This window comes from Oncorhynchus nerka, linkage group LG14 (assembly GCF_034236695.1).
Source record: "Oncorhynchus nerka isolate Pitt River linkage group LG14, Oner_Uvic_2.0, whole genome shotgun sequence".
NCBI classification, from domain to species: domain Eukaryota; kingdom Metazoa; phylum Chordata; class Actinopteri; order Salmoniformes; family Salmonidae; genus Oncorhynchus; species Oncorhynchus nerka.
The window spans coordinates 26,735,910-26,752,848 of NC_088409.1; positions in this window are offsets into that span (position 1 = coordinate 26,735,910).

The window sequence follows — 16,939 nt, forward strand, 5'->3', positions numbered from 1 at the left end:
CTCTCTCTGTCACACTCACACTCTCAAATAACACACACACCACACACACACACACACACACACACCAACACACCACACACACACACACCACACACACACACACCACACACACACCACACACCACACACATACACACACACACACTCACACTCTCAAATAACACACACACACACACACCACACACACACACCACACACACACACACACGCACGCACGCACACACACACACACACACACCAACACACCACACACATACACAAGCACACACACACACACACACACCACACACACACACACCACACATACACACGCACACACACACACACACACACACACACACACACACACACACACACACACACACACACACACCAACACACCACACACATACACGGGCACACACACACGCACACACACACACACACACACACACACACACACACACACACCACACCACACATACACACGCACACACACACACACACACACACACACACACACACACACACACACCACACACACACACACGCACACACACACACACCACACACACGCACACACACACACATACACACGCACACACACACACACACCACACACACACACACATACACATGCACACACACACACACACCACACACAGAATCATGACAAAACACAGGAGGGTATTCCTTCAGCATCAAAGCTCTCCAAAGCCTTTGCTCTGTGTCATCCCTCTCTCCATCGATCCTATTCTCTGTCATCTCTCTCTCTCATCTCCCTCCTTCTCTCTCTTGATTTAGCTCTCTCTGTATTCTCTCCATTTATTCTCTCTCCCTCCCCCTCTCTGTTTTTCCCTCCCTCTCCTCCTCTTACCATCCCTCTCTCTCTCACTCTTCCCCTCCCCTCATAAATATGGGTTGTATTTACAATGGTGTTTGTTCTTCACTGGTTTCCCTTTTCTTGTGGCAACAGGTCACAAATATTGCTGCTGTGATGGCACACTGGAATTCCACCCAGTAGATATGGAAGTTTATCAAAATCAAATTTTGAAATTATTTTTGGATCTGTGTAATCAGAGAGTAATATGTGTCTCTAATATTGTCATACATTTGACAGGAGGTTAGGAAGTGCAGCTCAGTTTCCACCTCATTTTATGAGCAGTGTGCACATAGCCTGTCTTCTCTTGAGAGCCAGGTCTGCCAATGGCAGCCTTTCTCAATAGCAAGTCTATGCTCACTGAGTCTGTACATAGTCAAAGCTTTCCTTAAGTTTGGGTCAGTCACAGTGGTCAGGTATTCTACCACTGTGTACTCTCTGTTTAGGGCCATCATTGTAAATAAACATGTGTTCTTAGCTGACTTGTTAAACATTGTTTTCACTGAGGAATTGTATGAGTCTGCTGTTAATGATAATGCAGAGGATTTTCCCAAGGTTTCTGTTGACGCATATCCCATGGTAGTTATTGGGGTCAAATTTGTCTTCACTTTTGTGGATTGAGGCGATCAGGCCTTGGTTCCAAATATTGGGGAAGATGCCAGAGCTAAGGATGATGTTAAAGAGTTTGAGTATTGCCAATTATCTTTTGTTGTCTGTATATTTGATCATTTCATTGAGGATACCATCAACACCACAGTCCTTTTTGGGTTGGAGGGTTTGTATTTGGTGCTGTAGTTCATTCAATGTTATTGGAGAATCCAGTGTGTTCCGGTAGACTTTAATAGTTGATTCTAAGATTTGTATTTGATCATGTATATGTTTTTGCTGTTTGTTCTTTGTTATACGTCCAAACAGATTGGAGAAGTGGTTCATCCATACATCTCCATTATGGATAGATAACTCTTTGTGTTGTTGTTTGTTATACATCCAAACAGATTGGAGAAGTGGTTCATCCATACATCTCCATTATGGATAGATAACTCTGTGTGTTGTTGTTTGTTATACATCCAAACAGATTGGAGAAGTGGTTTACCCCATACATCTCCATTATGGATAGATAACTCTGTGTGTTGTTGTTTGTTATACATCCAAACAGATTGGAGAAGTGGTTTATCCATACATCTCCATTATGGATAGATAACTCTGTGTGTTGTTGTTTGTTATACATCCAAACAGATTGGAGAAGTGGTTCATCCATACATCTCCATTATGGATAGATAACTCTTTGTGTTGTTGTTTGTTATACATCCAAACAGATTGGAGAAGTGGTTCATCCATACATCTCCATTATGGATAGATAACTCTGTGTGTTGTTGTTTGTTATACATCCAAACAGATTGGAGAAGTGGTTTACCCCATACATCTCCATTATGGATAGATAACTCTGTGTGTTGTTGTTTGTTATACATCCAAACAGATTGGAGAAGTGGTTCATCCATACATCTCCATTATGGATAGATAACTCTGTGTGTTGTTGTGTGTTATACATCCAAACAGATTGGAGAAGTGGTTCATCCATACATCTCCATTATGGATAGATAACTCTTTGTGTTGTTGTTTGTTATACATCCAAACAGATTGGAGAAGTGGTTCATCCATACATCTCCATTATGGATAGATAACTCTGTGTGTTGTTGTTTGTTATACATCCAAACAGATTGGAGAAGTGGTTTACCCCATACATCTCCATTATGGATAGATAACTCTGTGTGTTGTTGTTTGTTATACATCCAAACAGATTGGAGAAGTGGTTTATCCATACATCTCCATTATGGATAGATAACTCTGTGTGTTGTTGTTTGTTATACATCCAAACAGATTGGAGAAGTGGTTCATCCATACATCTCCATTATGGATAGATAACTCTTTGTGTTGTTGTTTGTTATACATCCAAACAGATTGGAGAAGTGGTTCATCCATACATCTCCATTATGGATAGATAACTCTGTGTGTTGTTGTTTGTTATACATCCAAACAGATTGGAGAAGTGGTTTACCCCATACATCTCCATTATGGATAGATAACTCTGTGTGTTGTTGTTTGTTATACATCCAAACAGATTGGAGAAGTGGTTTACCCCATACATCTCCATTATGGATAGATAACTCTTTGTGTTGTTGTTTGTTATACATCCAAACAGATTGGAGAAGTGGTTCATCCATACATCTCCATTATGGATAGATAACTCTGTGTGTTGTTGTTTGTTATACATCCAAACAGATTGGAGAAGTGGTTCATCCATACATCTCCATTATGGATAGATAACTCTGTGTGTTGTTGTTTGTTATACATCCAAACAGATTGGAGAAGTGGTTTACCCCATACATCTCCATTATGGATAGATAACTCTGTGTGTTGTTGTTTGTTTAGTGTGCTCCAATTATCCCAGAAGCGGTTAATGTCTATTGATTCTTCAATTACATTGAGCTGATTTCTGACATGCTGTTCCTTCTTTTTCCGTAGTGTATTTCTGTATTGTTTTAGTGATTCACCATAGTGAAGGCGTAGACTCAGGTTTTCTGGATCTCTGTGTTTTTGGTTGGACAGGTTTCTCAATTTCTTTCTTAGGTTTTTGCATTCTTCATCAAACCATTTGTCATTGTTAATTTTCTTGGGTTTTATGTTTGACATTTTTAGATTTGATAGGGAAGCTGAGAGGTCATATATACTGTATAGGTTTCCTACTGACAAGTTTATACCTTCACTATTACAGTGGAACATTTGTCTAAAAATGAATTTAATTTGTTGTTTCATAATTGTTTTTTGGTTTCCACACTACATTCCTTCCGTCTATAACATTTCTTAATGTTATTCAGTTCCTTTGGCTTTGATGCCTTGAGTATTGCTCTGTTCAAGTAGACTGTGATTTTGCTGTGATCTGATAGGGGTGTCAGTGGGCTAACTGTGAACGCTCTGAGAGACTCTGGGTTGAGGTCAGTAATAAAGTAGTCTACAGTACCACTGAAAAGAGATGAGCTATAGGTGTACCTACTCTCTCCCTCTCTTCATGTATTTCTCTCTCTCTTTATTTCTATCTACCCAGGCTAACCTCCTGTCCCTCTCTAGAGGGACTACATATTTATGATGGGCTGTTTCTGTTTCTATAAGTGTTTGTCTGCCAAATGACGCAGGGCTGGCACAAGCAGCAGGCATGGTCAATCATGTTTCCTTGAGTTCACACACACTGAGGAAGGCAGACAGAGGGAGGAGAGAGAGGGGGAGGGACAGATGGAGACAGAGAGCATGAGGGAGGCAGATGGGGGGAGGTAGTGAAAAAGAGCGGGGGATGCTTTGAGTCATGGAAGGCTGAGCAGAGGTGAAGACGAGACACTCAAATTAGTATTCCAGGAGGGATGGAGAGAGGGATGGAGGGAGAGAGGGAGGAGAGAGGGAGGAGAGAGGGAGGAGAGAGAGAAGGAAAGAGGGATGGAGGAGGAGGGAGGGAGGGAGGGAGGGGGAGGGAGGGAGGGAGGGAGGGAGGGAGGGAGGGAGGGAAGGAAGGAAGGAGGAGAGAGGGAAGGAGAGAGGGAAGGAAAGAGAGAGGGAAGGAAAGAGGGAGGGAGGGAAGGAAAGAGGGAGGGAGGGAGAGAGGGAAGGAGAGAGGGAGGGAGGAGAGAGGGAAGGAAAGAGGGAGGGAGGAGAGAGGGAAGGAAAGAGGGAGGGAAGGAGAGAGGGAAGGAAAGAGGGAGGGAGGAGAGAGGGAAGGAAAGAGGGAGGGAGGGAAGGAGAGAGGGAAGGAAAGAGGGAGGGAAGGAAAGAGGGAAGGAGGGAAGGAAAGAGGGAGGGAAGGAAAGAGGGAAGGAGGGAAGGAAAGAGGGAGGGAGGGAGAGAGGGAAGGAAAGAGGGAGGGAGGAGAGAGGGAAGGAAAGAGGGAGGGAAGGAGAGAGGGAAGGAAAGAGGGAGAGAGGGAAGGAAAGAGGGAGGGAGGGAGAGAGGGAAGGAAAGAGGGAGGGAAGGAGAGAGGGAAAGAAAGAGGGAGGGAAGGAGAGAGGGAAGGAAAGAGGGAGGGAAGGAGAGAGAAAGAGAGATGGAGGAAGAGAGGATGGGGAATTGGAAGGGGGAAGGTTTTAGAGGAGTGGAGAGAGATGGAGGAGTTGGGGAAGGATAGTTACATTTGTATGCAATAACTGGCCAAACATTTCAGTTCAGTTATATTGTTATAATCTGTCCAATCCTGGTATTGTTGCTATATATAGACCATTGGCTCCCCTCTCAGCTCCTTGTGTGTGTGTGTGTGTGTGTGTGTGTGTGTGTGTGTGTGTGTGTGTGTGTGTGTGTGTGTGTGTGTGTGTGTGTGTGTATATATATATATATATATATATATATATATATATATATATATATATATATGTGAGTGTGCATATACACTGAGTATACACAACATTAGGAACACCTTCCTAATATTGAGTTGCACCCCCTTTTGCCCTCAGAACAGCCTCAATTCGTTGAGGCATGGACTATACAAGGTGTTGAAAGCATTCGACAGGAATGCTGGCCCATGTTGACTCCAATGTTTTCCACAGTTGTGTCAAGTTGGCTTGATGTCCTTTGGGTGATGGACCATTCTTGATACACATGGGAAACTGTTGAGTGTGATAAACCCACTAGTGTTGCAGTTCTTGACACATTCAAACTGGTGCGCCTGGCATCTACTACCATACCCATTGAAAGGTACTTAAATATTTTGTCTTGCACACTACACAGTCCATGTCTTAATTGTTTCAAGTCTTAAAAACTCTTCTTTATCCTGTCTTCTTCCCTTCATCTACACTGACTGAAGTGGATTTAACAGGTGACATCAATAAGGGATCATAGTTAAATATGGAAGATTCACCTGGTCAGTTCATGTCATGGAAAGACATTGTCTAATGTTTTGTACACTCAGTGAATCATGAAAGGGGACATTTATTTTGTGCAGTTAATTGTGTGGTTAAGTGTGTGTGTTTGTGTACAGTGAAGACAAAAACAATTTACAGTAGAGAGTAATGTGAGCTGCTAGATGGAGGAAGGTTTGGGGTTAGATGTGATGTCACAAGGTGACCACTAGGGGGTGAATAAGGTAGGGGTTAGATGTGATGTCACAAGGTGACCACTAGGTGGTGAATAAGGTAGGAGTTAGATGTGATATCACAAGGGGACCACTAGAGGGTGAATAAGGTAGGAGTTAGATGTGATGTCACAAGGTGACCACTAGAGGGTGAATAAGGTAGGAGTTAGATGTGATGTCACAAGGTGACCACTAGGGGGTGAATAAAGGTAGGGGTTAGATGTGATGTCACAAGGTGACCACTAGGGGGTGAATAAGGTAGGGGTTAGATGTGATGTCACAAGGTGACCACTAGGGGGTGAATAAGGTAGGGGTTAGATGTGATGTCACAAGGTGACCACTAGGGGGTGAATAAGGTAGGGGTTAGATGTGACGTCTCTCGCTCTCAATTCACTTCAAATCAAGGGGCTTTATTAGCATGGGACACATATGTTTACATTGCCAAAGCAAGTTAAATGGATAATAAACAAAAGTGAAATAAACAAAACAAAAATTTACAGCAAACATTACACTCACAGAAGTTCCAAAAGAAAGGATGAAGACATTACAAATGTAAAGTTTTTAAATAATATAGACATTTCAAATGTTATATTATTGGCTAAGTACAGTGTTGTAACAATGTGCAAGTAGTTGAAGTATGAAAGGGAAAATAAATAAACAGATAAATATAGGTTGTATTTACAATGTTGTTTGTGCTCCTCTTGTTATTGTTTTCTCAAGGCAACGGGCCAGAAGTCTTCCTGCTGTGAATACACACTGTGGTATTTCGCCTAACAGATATGGGAGTTTATTCATATTTGATTTGTTTTCTAATTCTTTGCGGGTCTGTGTGATCTGTGGGAAAAATGTGTCTCTAATGTAGTCATACATTTGGCAGGAGGTTATGAAGTGTAGCTCAGTTTCCACTTCATTTGGTGGGCCCTGGGCACATAGCCTGTCTTCTCTTGAGAGCCATGTCTGCCTATGGAGGCCTCTCTCAACAACAAGGCTATGCTCACTGAGTCTGTACATAGTCAAATATGTTCTTAATTTGGGGTCAGTCACCGTGGCCAGGTATTCTACCACTGTGTACTCTCTCTCTTCTCTCTGTTTAGGGCCAGATACCATTCCAATTCTCTCTGTTTAGAGCCAGATTTTCTCTGTTTTTTGGTACATTCTTTTTGCTTTTTCATCATTTGTTTTGGTCTAAATACGTTTCTGTCCTCGGGCTCTGTGAGGTCAGTTTGTGTTTGTGAACAGAGACTCTGTTCTGGCTGAGGGGCCCCTTCTCTAGATTCATCTCTCTGTAGGTGAGGGCTTTGTGGTGGAATGTGTGGGCATCGCTTCCTTTTAGGTGTTTGTAGAATTTAACAGCTCTTTTCTGCACTTTGATAACAAGTGGGTGTAGTCCTAATTCTGCTCTGCATGCATTATTTTGGGTTTTAAGTTGTACACACAGTATATTTTTTCTGAATTCTGCATGCAAAAACTCAATTGGGTTTGTCCCAATTAGTGAATTATTGGTTGGTGAGGACCCCAGAATATACAACCATAGAGGGCAATGGGTTCGATAACTGATTGAAGTATTGGGATGCTTTATGTTCCTTTTCATGGCATAAAAGGCCTTCTTGCCTGTGTCTTCGATCGTTCACAGCCTTGTGGAAGTTACCTGTGGTGTTAATGTTTAGGTCGAGGTAGGTGTAATTATTTGTGTGCTCTAGGTGTCTTGACAGAATTTGCATTTGTTGTCATGGCTACTGGACCTTTTTTGAAACACCATTATTTTAGTCTTACTGAGATTCACTTTCAGGGCCCAAGTCTGACAGAATCTGTGCAGAAGATCTAAGTGCTGCTGTCGGCCCTCCCTGGTTGGGGACAGAAGCACCAGATCATCTTTCCTCCTCCTTTATCCCTCCATCTTGTTCTCTCTGAATGTAGTATATATCATGTGTTTAACCCTGCAGGTGGCGGAACATGCACCCAAACATTGCTGTGACAGTGCTGTGATCTACAGTACGACATGGCTGCTGTCACTGTGAGACAAGGTCAGCCACAGAGGGAACAAAGACTTGACAATAATCTCACCTGTGATGCCTGTGCCCATGCAAAAATGGCCATCACACACACACACACACACACACACACACACACACACACACACACACACACACACACACACACACACACACACACACACACACACACACAGACAAGATATTCCACCTGCATGGTTAACACAGCAAGGGTATTTGCTTCATCCAAACCGAATCATTCACGTATCTCGCTGTCTCTCTCCATCAACTGACGGAAGTGGATGTCCTTGACTGCTTTCATGTTTAAAGACAATGTGTTCATTCAATTTAGATATGACTTGTTGAAATCAAAGATGAACAGTACAATGGGAATACAAGGCTTCAAAATGACTTGACAACCAGAAAATCTGTCTTGTCTTCTGACTGCATAGTAAATTAGCTTGACTCTAAATTCACTTTCTCTGCTTCTCTCTATCAACATCCCTTACTTTCTCTCTCCTTCTCTCTATCACCATCCATTACTCTCTCTCCTTCTCTCTATCACCATCCCTTACTCTCTCTCCTTCTCTCTATCACCATCCCTTACTCTCTATCCTTCTCTCTATCACCATCCATTACTCTCTCTCCTTCTCTCTATCACCATCCCTTACTCTCTCTCCTTCTCTCTATCACCATCCCTTACTCTCTTTCCTTCTCTCTATCACCATCCATTACTCTCTCTCCTTCTCTCTATCACCATCCCTTACTCTCTCTCCTTCTCTCTATCACCATCCCTTACTCTCTCTCCTACTCTCTATCACCATCCCTTACTCTCTCTCCTCTCTATCACCATCGCTTACTCTCTCTCCTCTCTATCACCATCCCTTACTTTCTCTCGTCTCTATCACCATCCCTTACTTTCTCTCTCCTTCTCTCTATCACCATCCCTTACTTTCTCTCTATCACCATCCCTTACTTTCTCTCTCCTTCTCTCTATCACCATCCCTTACTCTCTCTCCTTCTCTCTATCACCATCCCTTACTCTCTCTCCTTCTCTCTATCACCATCACTTACTCTCTCTCCTTCTCTCTATCACCATCCCTTACTTTCTCTCTCCTTCTCTCTATCACCATCCCTTACTTTCTCTCTCCTTCTCTCTATCACCATCCCTTACTTTCTCTCCTCTCTATCACCATCCCTTACTCTCTCTCCTTCTCTCTATCACCATCCCTTACTTTCTCTCTCCTTCTCTCTATCACCATCCCTTACTCTCTCTCCTTCTCTCTATCACCATCCCTTACTCTCTCTCCTCTCTATAACCATCCCTTACTCTCTCTCTCCTCTCTATCACCATCCCTTACTCTCTCTCCTCTCTATAACCATCCCTTACTCTCTCTCCTCTCTATCACCATCCCTTACTCTCTCTCCTCTCTATCACCATCCCTTACTCTCTCTCCTTCTCTCTATCACAATCCCTTACTCTCTCTCCATCACCATCCTTTACTTTCTCTCCTCTCTATCACCATCCCTTACTCTCTCTCCTCTCTATCACCATCCCTTACTCTCTCTCCTCTCTATCACCATCCCTTACTTTCTCTCCTCTCTATCACCATCCCTTACTCTCTCTCCTCTCTATCACCATCCCTTACTTTCTCTCCTCTCTATCACCATCCCTTACTCTCTCTCCTTCTCTCTATCACCATCCCTTACTCTCTCTCCTCTCTATAACCATCCCTTACTCTCTCTCTCCTCTCTATCACTATCCCTTACTCTCTCTCCTCTCTATCAACATCCCTTACTCTCTCTCCTCTCTATCACCATCCCTTACTCTCTCTCCTTCTCTCTATCACCATCCCTTACTCTCTCTCCTTCTCTCTATCACCATCCCTTACTCTCTCTCCTTCTCTCTATCACCATCCCTTACTCTCTCTCCTCTCTATAACCATCCCTTACTCTCTCTCTCCTCTCTATCACCATCCCTTACTCTCTCTCCTCTCTATAACCATCCCTTACTCTCTCTCTCCTCTCTATCACCATCCCTTACTCTCTCTCCTCTCTATCACCATCCCTTACTCTCTCTCCATCACCATCCTTTACTTTCTCTCCTCTCTATCACCATCCCTTACTCTCTCTCCTCTCTATCACCATCCCTTACTCTCTCCCCTCTCTATCACCATCCCTTACTTTCTCTCCTCTCTATCACCATCCCTTACTCTCTCTCCTCTCTATCACCATCCCTTACTTTCTCTCCTCTCTATCACCATCCCTTACTCTCTCTCCTTCTCTCTATCACCATCCCTTACTCTCTCTCCTCTCTATAACCATCCCTTACTCTCTCTCTCCTCTCTATCACCATCCCTTACTCTCTCTCCTCTCTATCAACATCCCTTACTCTCTCTCCTCTCTATCACCATCCCTTACTCTCTCTCCTTCTCTCTATCACCATCCCTTACTCTCTCTCCTTCTCTCTATCACCATCCCTTACTTTCTCTCCTCTCTATCACCATCCCTTACTCTCTCTCCTCTCTATCACCATCCCTTACTCTCTCTCCTCTCTCTATCACCATCCTTACTCTCTCTCCTTCTCTCTATCACCATCCCTTACTCTCTCCTTCTCTCTATCACCATCCTTACTCTCTCTCCTCCTATCACCATCCCTTACTCTCTCTCTCTATCACCATCCCTTACTCTCTCTCCTCTATATCACCATCCCTTACTCTCTCTCCTCTCTATCACCATCCCTTACTCTCTCTCCTTCTCTCTATCACCATCCCTTACTCTCTCTCCTTCTCTCTATCACCATCCCTTACTCTCTCTCCTCTCTATCACCATCCCTTACTCTCTCTCCTCTCTATCACCATCCCTTACTCTCTCTCTCCTCTCTATCACCATCCCTTACTTTCTCTCCTCTCTATCACCATCCCTTACTCTCTCTCCTCTCTATCACCATCCCTTACTCTTCTCTCCTCTCTATCACCATCCCTTACTCTCTCTCCTTCTCTCTATCACCATCCCTTACTCTCTCTCCTTCTCTCTATCACCATCCCTTACTCTCTCTCTCCTCTCTATCACCATCCCTTACTCTCTCTCCTCTCTATCACCATCCCTTACTCTCTCTCTCTCTCTCTATCACCATCCCTTACTCTCTCTCCCTCTCTCTATCACCATCCCTTACTCTCTCTCCTCTCTATCACCATCCCTTACTTTCTCTCCTCTCTATCACCATCCCTTACTCTCTCTCCTCTCTATCACCATCCCTTACTTTCTCTCCTCTCTATCACCATCCCTTACTCTCTCTCTCACCATCCATTACTCTCTCTCCTCTCTATCACCATCCCTTACTCTCTCTCCTTCTCTCTATCACCATCCCTTACTCTCTCTCCTTCTCTCTATCACCATCCCTTACTCTCTCTCCTTCTCTCTATCACCATCCCTTACTCTCTCTCCTTCTCTCTATCACAATCCCTTACTCTCTCTCCATCACCATCCCTTACTTTCTCTCCTCTCTATCACCATCCCTTACTCTCTCTCCTCTCTATCACCATCCCTTACTCTCTCTCCTTCTCTCTATCACCATCCCTTACTCTCTCTCCTTCTCTCTATCACCATCCCTTACTCTCTCTCCTTCTCTCTATCACCATCCCTTACTTTCTCTCCTCTCTATCACCATCCCTTACTTTCTCTCCTCTCTATCACCATCCCTTACTCTCTCTCCTTCTCTCTATCACCATCCCTTACTCTCTCTCCTCTATCACCATCCCTTACTCTCTCTCCTCTATCACCATCCCTTACTCTCTCTCCTCTATCACCATCCCTTACTCTCTCTCCTCTCTATCACCATCCCTTACTCTCTCTATCACCATCCCTTACTCTCTCTCCTCTCTATCACCATCCCTTACTCTCTCTCCTCTCTATCACCATCCCTTACTCTCTCTCCTCTCTATCACCATCCCTTACTCTCTCTCCTTCTCTCTATCACCATCCCTTACTCTCTCTCCTCTCTATCACCATCCCTTACTCTCTCTCCTTCTCTCTATCACCATCCCTTACTTTCTCTCCTCTCTATCACCATCCATTACTCTCTCTCCTTCTCTCTATCACCATCCCTTACTCTCTCTCCTCTCTATCACCATCCCTTACTCTCTCTCCTTCTCTCTATCACCATCCCTTACTCTCTCTCCTTCTCTCTATCACAATCCCTTACTCTCTCTCCATCACCATCCTTTACTTTCTCTCCTCTCTCTATCACCATCCCTTACTCTCTCTCCTCTCTATCACCATCCCTTACTTTCTCCCTCTCTATCACCATCCCTTACTCTCTCTCCTCTCTCTATCACCATCCTTACTCTCTCTCCTCTCTATAACCATCCCTTACTCTCTCTCCTCCTCTCTATCACCATCCCTTACTCTCTCTCTCCTCTCTATCACCATCCCTTACTCTCTCTCCTCTCTATCACCATCCCTTACTCTTCTCCTTCTCTCTATCACCATCCTTTCTCTCTCTCCTTCTCTCTATCACCATCCCTTACTCTCTCTCTCTCTCTATCACCATCCCTTACTCTCTCTCTCTCTATCACCATCCCTTACTCTCTCTCCTCTCTATCACCATCCCTTACTCTCTCTCCTTCTCTCTATCACAATCCCTTACTCTCTCTCCATCACCATCCCTTACTTTCTCTCCTCTCTATCACCATCCCTTACTCTCTCTCCTCTCTATCACCATCCCTTACTCTCTCTCCTTCTCTCTATCACCATCCCTTACTCTCTCTCCTCTCTCTATCACCATCCCTCTCTCTCTCCCTCTTTCTCTCTATCACCATCCCTTACTCTCTCTCCTCTCTATCACCATCCCTTACTCTCTCTCCTCTCTATCACCATCCCTTACTCTCTCTCCCTCTCTCTATCACCATCCCTTACTCTCTCTCCTCCTCTCTCTATCACCATCCCTTACTCTCTCTCCTCTCTCTATCACCATCCCTTACTCTCTCTCCTCTCTCTATCACCATCCCTTACTTCTCTCCTTCTCTCTATCACCATCCCTTACTCTCTCTCCTTCTCTCTATCACCATCCCTTACTCTCTCTCCTCTCTCTATCACCATCCCTTACTCTCTCTCCCTCTCTCTATCACCATCCCTTACTCTCTCTCCCTCTCTCTATCACCATCCCTTACTCTCTCTCCCTCTCTCTATCACCATCCCTTACTCTCTCTCCTCTCTATCACCATCCCTTACTTTCTCTCCTCTCTATCACCATCCCTTACTCTCTCTCTCTCTATCACCATCCTTACTTTCTCTCCTCTCTATCACCATCCCTACTCTCTCTCTCTCCATTTACTCTCTCTCCTCTCTATCACCATCCCTTACTCTCTCTCCTTCTCTCTATCACCATCCCTTACTCTCTCTCCTTCTCTCTATCACCATCCCTTACTCTCTCTCCTTCTCTCTATCACAATCCTTTCTCTCTCTCCATCACCATCCCTTACTCTCTCTCCTCTCTATCACCATCCCTTACTCTCTCTCCTCTCTCTATCACCATCCCTTACTCTCTCTCCTTCTCTCTATCACCATCCCTTACTCTCTCTCCTTCTCTCTATCACCATCCCTTACTCTCTCTCCTCTCTATCACCATCCCTTACTTTCTCTCCTCTCTATCACCATCCCTTACTCTCTCTCCTTCTCTCTATCACCATCCCTTACTCTCTCTCCTCTCTATCACCATCCCTTACTCTCTCTCCTCTCTATCACCATCCCTTACTCTCTCTCCTTCTCTCTATCACCATCCCTTACTCTCTCTCCCTCTCTCTATCACCATCCCTTACTCTCTCTCCTCTCTATCACCATCCCTTACTCTCTCTCCTCTCTATCACCATCCCTTACTCTCTCTCTCTCTCTATCACCATCCCTTACTCTCTCTCCCTCTCTCTATCACCATCCCTTACTCTCTCTCCCTCTCTCTATCACCATCCCTTACTCTCTCTCCCTCTCTCTATCACCATCCCTTACTCTCTCTCCTTCTCTCTATCACCATCCCTTACTCTCTCTCCTTCTCTCTATCACCATCCCTTACTCTCTCTCCCTCTCTCTATCACCATCCCTTACTCTCTCTCCCTCTCTCTATCACCATCCCTTACTCTCTCTCCTCTCTATCACCATCCCTTACTCTCTCTCCCTCTCTCTATCACCATCCCTTACTCTCTCTCTCTCCTCTCTATCACCATCCCTTACTTTCTCTCTCTCTATCACCATCCCTTACTCTCTCTCCTCTCTATCACCATCCCTTACTTTCTCTCCTCTCTATCACCATCCCTTACTCTCTCTCTCACCATCCATTACTCTCTCTCCTCTCTATCACCATCCCTTACTCTCTCTCCTTCTCTCTATCACCATCCCTTACTCTCTCTCCTTCTCTCTATCACCATCCCTTACTCTCTCTCCTTCTCTCTATCACCATCCCTTACTCTCTCTCCTTCTCTCTATCACAATCCCTTACTTCTCTCTCTCTCTATCACCATCCCTTACTTTCTCTCCTCTCTATCACCATCCCTTACTCTCTCTCCTCTCTATCACCATCCCTTACTCTCTCTCCTTCTCTCTATCACCATCCCTTACTCTCTCTCCTTCTCTCTATCACCATCCCTTACTCTCTCTCCTCTCTATCACCATCCCTTACTTTCTCTCCTCTCTATCACCATCCCTTACTTTCTCTCCTCTCTATCACCATCCCTTACTCTCTCTCCTCTATCACCATCCCTTACTCTCTCTCCTCTCTATCACCATCCCTTACTCTCTCTCCTTCTCTCTATCCATCCCTTACTCTCTCCTCTCTATCACCATCCCTTACTCTCTCTCCTCTCTATCACCATCCCTTACTCTCTCTCCTCTCTATCACCATCCCTTACTCTCTCTCCTTCTCTCTATCACCATCCCTTACTCTCTCTCCTCTCTCTATCACCATCCCTTACTCTCTCTCCTTCTCTCTATCACCATCCCTTACTTTCTCTCTCTCTATCACCATCCATTACTCTCTCTCCTTCTCTCTATCACCATCCCTTACTCTCTCTCCTTCTCTCTATCACCATCCCTTACTCTCTCTCCTCTCTATCACCATCCCTTACTCTCTCTCCTTCTCTCTATCACCATCCCTTACTCTCTCTCCTTCTCTCTATCACCATCCATTACTCTCTCTCCTCTCTATCACCATCCCTTACTTTCTCTCCTCTCTATCACCATCCCTTACTTTCTCTCTCCTTCTCTCTATCACCATCCCTTACTTTCTCTCTCCTCTCTATCACCATCACTTACTCTCTCTATCACCATCCCTTACTTTCTCTCTCCTTCTCTCTATCACCATCCCTTACTCTCTGTCCTTCTCTCTATCACCATCACTTACTCTCTCTCCTTCTCTCTATCACCATCCCTTACTTTCTCTCTCCTTCTCTCTATCACCATCCCTTACTTTCTCTCTATCACCAACCCTTACTTTCTCTCTCCTTCTCTCTATCACCATCCCTTACTCTCTCTCCTTCTCTCTATCACAATCCCTTACTCTCTCTCCATCACCATCCCTTACTTTCTCTCCTCTCTATCACCATCCCTTACTCTCTCTCCTCTCTATCACCATCCCTTACTCTCTCTCCTTCTCTCTATCACCATCCCTTACTCTCTCTCCTTCTCTCTATCACCATCCCTTACTCTCTCTCCTCTCTATCACCATCCCTTACTCTCTCTCCTTCTCTCTATCACCATCCCTTACTCTCTCTCCTTCTCTCTATCACCATCCATTACTCTCTCTCCTCTCTATCACCATCCCTTACTCTCTCTCCTCTCTATCACCATCCATTACTCTCTCTCCTTCTCTCTATCACCATCCCTTACTCTCTCTCCTCTCTATCACCATCCCTTACTCTCTCTCCTTCTCTATCACCATCCCTTACTCTCTCTCCTTCTCTCTATCACCATCCCTTACTCTCTCTCCTCTCTATCACCATCCATTACTCTCTCTCCTTCTCTCTATCACCATCCCTTACTCTCTCTCCTTCTCTCTATCACCATCCATTACTCTCTCTCCTCTCTATCACCATCCCTTACTCTCTCTCCTTCTCTCTATCACCATCCCTTACTCTCTCTCCTCTCTATCACCATCCCTTACTTTCTCTCCTCTCTATCACCATCCCTTACTCTCTCTCCTTCTCTCTATCACCATCCCTTACTCTCTCTCCTCTATCACCATCCCTTACTCTCTCTCCTCTCTATCACCATCCCTTACTCTCTCTCCTCTCTATCACCATCCCTTACTCTCTCTCCTCTCTATCACCATACCTTACTCTCTCTCCTCTCTATCACCATCCCTTACTCTCTCTCCTTCTCTCTATCACCATCCCTTACTTTCTCTCCTCTCTATCACCATCCATTACTCTCTCTCCTTCTCTCTATCACCATCCCTTACTCTCTCTCCTTCTCTCTATCACCATCCCTTACTCTCTCTCCTCTCTATCACCATCCCTTACTCTCTCTCCTTCTCTCTATCACCATCCCTTACTTTCTCTCCTCTCTATCACCATCCCTTACTCTCTCTCCTTCTCTCTATCACCATCCATTACTCTCTCTCCTCTCTATCACCATCCCTTACTTTCTCTCCTCTCTATCACCATCCCTTACTTTCTCTCTCCTTCTCTCTATCACCATCCCTTACTTTCTCTCTCCTCTCTATCACCATCCTTACTCTCTCTCCTTCTCTCTATCACCATCCCTTACTTTCTCTCTCCTTCTCTCTATCACCATCCTTACTTTCTCTCTATCACCATCCCTTACTTTCTCTCTCCTTCTCTCTATCACCATCCCTTACTCTCTCTCCTTCTCTCTATCACCATCACTTACTTTCTCTCTCCTTCTCTCTATCACCATCACTTACTCTCTCTCCTCTCTCTATCACCATCCCTTACTTTCTCTCTCCCTCTCTCTATCACCATCCCTTACTTTCTCT